Source organism: Corvus brachyrhynchos, unplaced genomic scaffold (assembly GCF_000691975.1).
Source record: "Corvus brachyrhynchos isolate BGI_N302 unplaced genomic scaffold, ASM69197v1 scaffold60, whole genome shotgun sequence".
NCBI classification, from domain to species: Eukaryota; Metazoa; Chordata; class Aves; order Passeriformes; family Corvidae; genus Corvus; species Corvus brachyrhynchos.
The window spans coordinates 7,793,922-7,800,823 of NW_008236767.1; positions in this window are offsets into that span (position 1 = coordinate 7,793,922).

Here is a 6,902-nt window from a genome sequence, read left to right on the forward strand (position 1 = left end):
CAGCACATAACCTGCCATACTGGCTGGTTATTTGACTATTATGAAATGGCTATAACTGTGTGATGATATATTTGTGACTATTATAGTCAGTTTGGTATTAATCAAAGCAGCAGCAAGCTGCTCATGCTGGAATTTACTGACAACACTGAACATGTAAGAAAACGGGAAGAATAGGCCTAGAGCAGTTAGCAGGGTTCTAACATGCTTTTATGTTTAATATAAGAGAGAAATTTCTAGTCTGCTTCCTGAGTCTTAACTTGTGGAATCAGTCAGAACTCCTTAGGTTTGATTTTCCTGTATTTAAGAGAAAGGTAGAGTAGTTTCACCTAATTATTGTGTTTATTTTTGTAGTTAATGTGCATGCCCTTCCATCATGGCTTCACACATGATAAGGTGTATATGTTTGGGTATTCTGAATTCACAAGTATTACCTCATGCCTCCAGCTAGGTTTAGCCAACCCAGCATTTGCTAATACAGCCATCTGAAATCCTTTCAACAATGCTACACCTCAGACACAGGTAGATGCAGCTGCTCTTTGGCTGCTGCATATAAGGATGTTGGACAGGCATCATCAGGTGGGAAGTGGCACATTATCATGTGGTGCTTTCTGTCCTTAACAAAGAAAAGCCTTTTTTGGCAGACAGGAAGGGAACAAAGTATTTCTTCTTTGTCCAATCCATTTATGCATTGTGCCATGAAAATGTCAGGAAAGTAGTGGGATGAAGCACATATTTTTGTAACAGAGAGATGCAGCCTGAAGCAGGCTGCTTATCTGATCCAGTTTTTTTCTGTGTTTGTGTCCTACAGTTCATTTGATCAGACAACACTGCACTACCTGGTGCTGTAGCTGCTTTTACAGTACCTCACAGGAGATTTCTGAGCTGAAAGCTTATTGCCTAGTTTAATTTCAGAACCTGCTGTTCCCTTTGTGAATACACTGTCAAATTCTCCTCACATATTTTTTATATGGAGGCATGTTCTTCCAGGAATATATCTAGAGGCTGTATCAGCCCATCCCTGCTTGTCCCTCACTACACTAGATTTTAAGAGGCCTTAAAGGGTATGTGTTAAATGATTGCCCAGATGTTCGAGAAATGCAGAATTCAGCCACTGTTTTTAAAGTGAGTTGTGAGGGCACATTGTTGAACAGTCCCCATCTGAAATCTCACACTTCCTCCATTCAGACTTCCAAAATAAGACAGTGCCTGCAGAGTGACCACCCAATTTTCAAAACCATCACTACTTCTTAAGAGTCCATAAAATCTACAGCTGACTTCTGGTCTCCATTTTGGAGACCTAAATAAGCTGCTTTATTTACATGAATTTATAATTTATAAGAATCTTTATCTGCTGTACCAGGTGCTACAGCAATAAAGTAAGATAATCCTGAGGCAAGATTCCAGCTCTGTTGACACATGAACAAAAGGCTTGTTAGATAAATACAGGTAAGAGATTCAAATACACATAAGTGCAAGCCATATGTTGTCAGTGCAGAGAGACACCTGAGCTGAGCTGAGCTGAGCAGCAGCCTTTTGCAATAACCTGCATAGCTGTACCTTAATTTTTCATCTCCTTTCTTGGATAGAATAGAAAGACATTTGTTATTGTTAAATGTGTTTTTATTCATCACTGTACTTTCCTCAAGCCCAGACAGGAAGAGCAGATCCATTCAAAGAGATGTCTCCTAGAGACGTGGAGAGGTAGCGATGCATCACATCATAAGAGAGCACCTCATTCTCAGGGTGTAAAGTTTTAGTCAAGATGTAATGTGGCATTGAATCCATGCCCTGAGATAGTCAACTCAGAGTCTTTATCAACAAGTTAACCTCTTTTTGTTTTATTTTATTTTGTTTTCAGAAAAAAACCAAAAGAGAGCTTCCAAGTTTTTATGCTGTGGTCTTTTCAAATTTTAGGGTTGTGGTTTTTTGGGTGGGAGGGGTTGTTTTAGGGTTTTTTAATTAAATACTGCTGTGCATTGCTTCAGATGAAATCCCTTGTTTTCCGTGATGGTAATATTAGGGTAACCAGATTATAGATGGTGAAGTCTTCAAACCCCTTTCAAATATGAGGGTTTGACCAATAATCCTTCCATCTTTTGTAACACTACATTCTTCAAGTTGCTTAACGATTAGTGTGAACAGGAAGATCCTCACCAACTACCTCTTTAATTTATATTATCTGAGCTTCTTTAGCAGGTTTCTTATCCTTCTTTGTCACAGACATGTCCTTTATCCAGCATGTCCTTAGGGACAGAAACATGTGCCTGCTTTATTCCAAATGCAGAAGAGAAATAGCTATCAAGCACTTCCTGTCTCTCTGAGTCAGTATTTATGATTCACTGAGGGCAAAAATAAGGCAGAAACTGAATGTGCTTGCCTGAAAGGAACACAGCCTACATTTGGGAAATCCAGTGATAATATTAGTTGTAAATGTCTTTTATATAAGCTTTTTAACAGTTTTTCACTCTTGGCAACAGTCTGTCATAGTCTGAAGCACCCAGTACCGTGTTTCTGCACTTTTTCTCTTCCCCTTTTCTCAGCTGCATCACTTGCTGTTTGGTGTTCAGTGTTGGTTTGGTATTCAGTGCTGCCACAACCTAGAGTTTGAGAAGAATTGCCACTAGCCCCCTCAGAGCAGTTTGCCTGGAATTCTCCAAAGCAATGGAGTCTCCTCCTGAAAGAGCTGTTGTAAGCTTGATAACTGACTTAACAGTCCCTCACCACGTTCTTCAGGTATGTTGATGATGTCCTACAACATCACCAAAAGCCATCTCTGCACTACCAAAATCTGTCACTAAGTTTTCAGAAAGAAAATGGTATGGAGGGCTGTACTCAGAATTCTTACATGAGAAATACTGCAAGGGAACACTTCCACTGTTTTTCCCTCTCATTACTTTTCCCGTGCTCCATAACAGCCATATCAGGCTGCAGTAAGCCCTCATCAAAAGTAAACTCTGCAGTTCTCTGATTCCATTTGACTCCAAAGGAATAAGCAGCATTATGGTATTTCTTTTACTAAATACTTAATGGAGCATTTGAAAAAAATACAGCAATGACAAATTGGCAAAGTATGCCTTAAGTGTCACATGACAGAAATAAAAGTGACACTTGGCCAATGCAGCCCTTTCACTCATCAAGAGATGTCAATCAAGATGCCTTGCTCCCTGACAAACTGTCCATCTAGTGGAAATACTTAAGAAGATTTGGATCACTCTTTTCCCTGTATTAACAGCATCAATAATGAGCTCTCTATCTAAGGGTCAGCAGGTCACTAGCCCATCAGCTTGGATTACTCATTGTTTCACTCCAGGGTCCCGCTTCCCTGACCAGCAGCTCAGCATGCAGACTAGATTTGTCCTGGAATCTGTTCTGGAGGGGAACAGCTGGGTATCTCTTAAACAAAACCCATGACTGGGTTGATGGCTAGATCAATCAAAGGCAATTCCACCAGGCATTGTGGCCAGAGCTATGCCTGTCTCTCTCACCAGCCCAGGACTCCAGCAGGTACCCAGTATGATGGACTTTTTTTCATGTTGTAATATCATAGCCTGCTATATGAGGTCCACACTCTCAGCAGCCTGCTGGAAAGGTATAAATGTACTGCAGGTGTCTCATTTTCCATATATATTTTAAAAGAAAATATAAATCTTTTAATCTATTTAAAATAAAAAAAAATAATAATAATTAAAAAAAAAAAGCAAACATCAAACAGTGAAGTGTCCGGGAGAAAAGAGGTATTGATGTGGCCCAGAGGAGAACTCAGGCTTTTGTACCAGAAGGACTTAGTGATTCCATAAATGAAGGACTTGAAGGATTTCAGGGAAACTTGAGGAATTTAAGTATTGTGCCAATTGCAACCATAAATGACCACAAATTGCACCTTGGGAGGTGAAGGTTACAAGAAGAAAGAGGGTAATGCACTGCTGAACCAGGTTGTACAGAGACTCTTAATTCTTGGGTGTTTTGAAAACTGAGATAGACAAAACCACAGCTTATTTGACATGATTGTAGCACTTTTAACAAAAGACTGGACCAGACATCTCTAGAAGTCCTTTCTAGACAATGCTTTTATGAGTCTGTGGTACTTTGCTGCATTGGTGTTTTCATGAACAGAGCCTTAGATTGTGACCTCTGGGATGCTTTGGTATATATTTGGAGCCACAAAGTGTCTTCTAGATATCTATTTTCTGTAAAAAGGAATGTATGTTTATGCTTTCCAGATGTCAGGGAGCAGCAAGGACAAGTAGCTCTGGAAGGGCAGGAGCAGAGGGTGACAACAAGGCAGGCAGGGTCTGTGACATCCCTAACAAGAAGTAAGCAAGCCAACAAGTTTAGCCAGCCAGGGTCAGGATCAAGTCCAGGGACAGTGATGAGGGTCAGCGTTAGTCCAGTGATAGCCCTGCTAACCCATTGTGGTCAGGCTGGTCCAGGATCCAGATGGGAAGTCAAGTCAGTCTATCAGGATCAGGGTTGGGGTCAGGACCAAGGATGTATTTGGTCTGGACTCACAGAGCTGTAATGAAGAGATGTGGCCACTAAAGAGCCCCAGCTCCCAAGGGAAAGCTTGGTGGGCAGAATATTTCTTCCAGCTTTCTTCATGATTGTTCTTATTAGTGAGGGAGTTGACTTTGGAGTCAGTCAATTAGACTGACTTAGTCAGATTGTCTCCTGCAAGGAGGGGGGAATAGGCTCAGAACCCTGACTCCAGGGGAGGTCCTGCCCAGAGATCATCAATCCAGAGCCAAAAGCTGGAGAGGAGAGCATCTCTGGGCCATAGGTCCCTAACCACATCTTAGTTACATGGTAAGAACAGTTCAGGTTGACAGGGTATGCCTTTCAGTAGGTGTTTTAGCAGATTTAATGTCTAAATTCCCTCAGACATATTCCACACTAGAAAAGTGTCAGATCCACCCTATATAGCCAGATTCTGTCATCTGTGACTGTTTCATCTTTCTGACAGATCAGCTGGCTTGGCTACCTCCTCTTTTCACAATAAATGTAGCAGTAAAAAGTAGTTATCTCTGATATTGAGAGCGCTTCCTGAACTTAAACTTTCCTTGCTCTCATCTTCAGTCTCAAGCAGATTTTTGGGGTTGAGTCTAACTAAATTTCTTTTGTGCAGATGGGAAGCCTTTCTCATTGCTTTGAAATACATCAGGGTTTGTTTTTTAAAAGATACATCATTATTATTATTATTATTATTATTTAATACAGACTTGAATTTCTATACGTGCTTAACAAAAATAACACAATGAAAAAATTTACCAGGCTGCTTTAATAGGCTGCTTTAATGAAATAGTTCCCTCCCCCTTTTTTTTTTCTTTTTTTTTTCTTTTCTTTTTTTTCTTTTTGTTTTCTTTCCGGGGTGTCCTGTCACAATATTGAGCAGCTGGCATTCACAGGGTGCAGTCCTGTGGGTCTCCAGGCAGAGCGAGTACAGACAAGGACAGGGAGCTGAAACTTGGTGGTAGCTGTGGCACTGCCTTTTACTGAAAGAGACTGATGAGATCTAGGGGAAAGGCTGTGTCTTGTACTGCGTGGCATTGAGCAATGCCTCAAAACTTGGAAGTAGGGAATAAAACCTTCTCCCTAGCTGCATCTGCAACAAAGAGGTATCCACAACAAGAAGGAAATACAAAAGCAGTGATTATCTAAGGAACTGGTGCTATTGATTGTTTTAGAGCATTCACACTTCCAATTAACACATGTTCAGTTGGCCAGTGATTGCTGGTTTTGTGTCTGTGGTCATGGATAATTGCACCATGTGATGAACTAAAATATTCCCACAGAGTACAACTGTATTGATCCACAACCTAATTGTAGACATTATGAAAATACCTTTTAAGGGGCATCAATGAGCAGCCTTGTTCTGAAGGAATTTTTATTTGGTTTGGCAGCATTAGAAGTGTTTAAAAATCACTCACTGTGCTCCTCTCTTTGAGGTTGAAATTTGTTCACCTGAGGAATGATATACTGAGCCTTCATGCATAGCTGGAGATTAGTCACTAGAACAATCAGCAGGGCGTAGGGATACATAAGTCAAAGGATGATTGTTTTCTTGAAGAGTTGTTATTATTTTCCCCAAACCATATTCCTCCTATTCGAGGTATGGCACTGTCTGCCAGGGCCAGTAATTCAAGGAGACAAAAACCTCATTGGGACATGGGCTTGAAGGGACAGCTGATTTAGGAAAGAACACTGTTTGGTCAAGAAACCCTCACTTTGACTACACAAAGAATTAGACTATATGCAATACACTAGAATGAATAGACTATATTTCATCTTATAATTCTTGCTGCTTTATATATCTAAGCTTTATCCACTGCCCACCCACCACAGGCTCAATGGACTCAAACTGACATTCATCACTGTCCTCTCAGTGGAGCTTCAGCTTGACAGCATTAGTGTGAGCCACCTTCTTCTGTGCTGTCAGGTGAGCAGGGATGATATAAGGCAGCAGAAACTTGTCAGATCCCATAGCTAAGTACAACTCAGATTTCAAAGCCAGAAAAATAGACTCCTGAATAGCTGTCATGCTTCAAGGCTGAGAAATTCTCATTCCAGTTTAAAGCAGTAGAAATTATCTTGGCTATGTCTCAAACCATTGTTTTGTAGTGTCACTTCTTACTATTATAAGACACAGAAGCATTTGCTTGAGAGAAACTGTTATTTCAGAATTTAAGCACTGGCTTTCAAAAAAATAAAGTTATATATTGTGTAGCTTATTTACCATAATAATATATTGACCTTTCCTTGCACTTTTTTTTAACGATTCAGAAATCACATTACCCCTATTAAAGAATTAGGACCTGTATAATCTCCCTGCTCTAGGCTAGCATTGCTATTCTCAGTCTACAGAGCAGGAAATGCAACAGATCAGAGTAACAATTCTGTTCACTGTC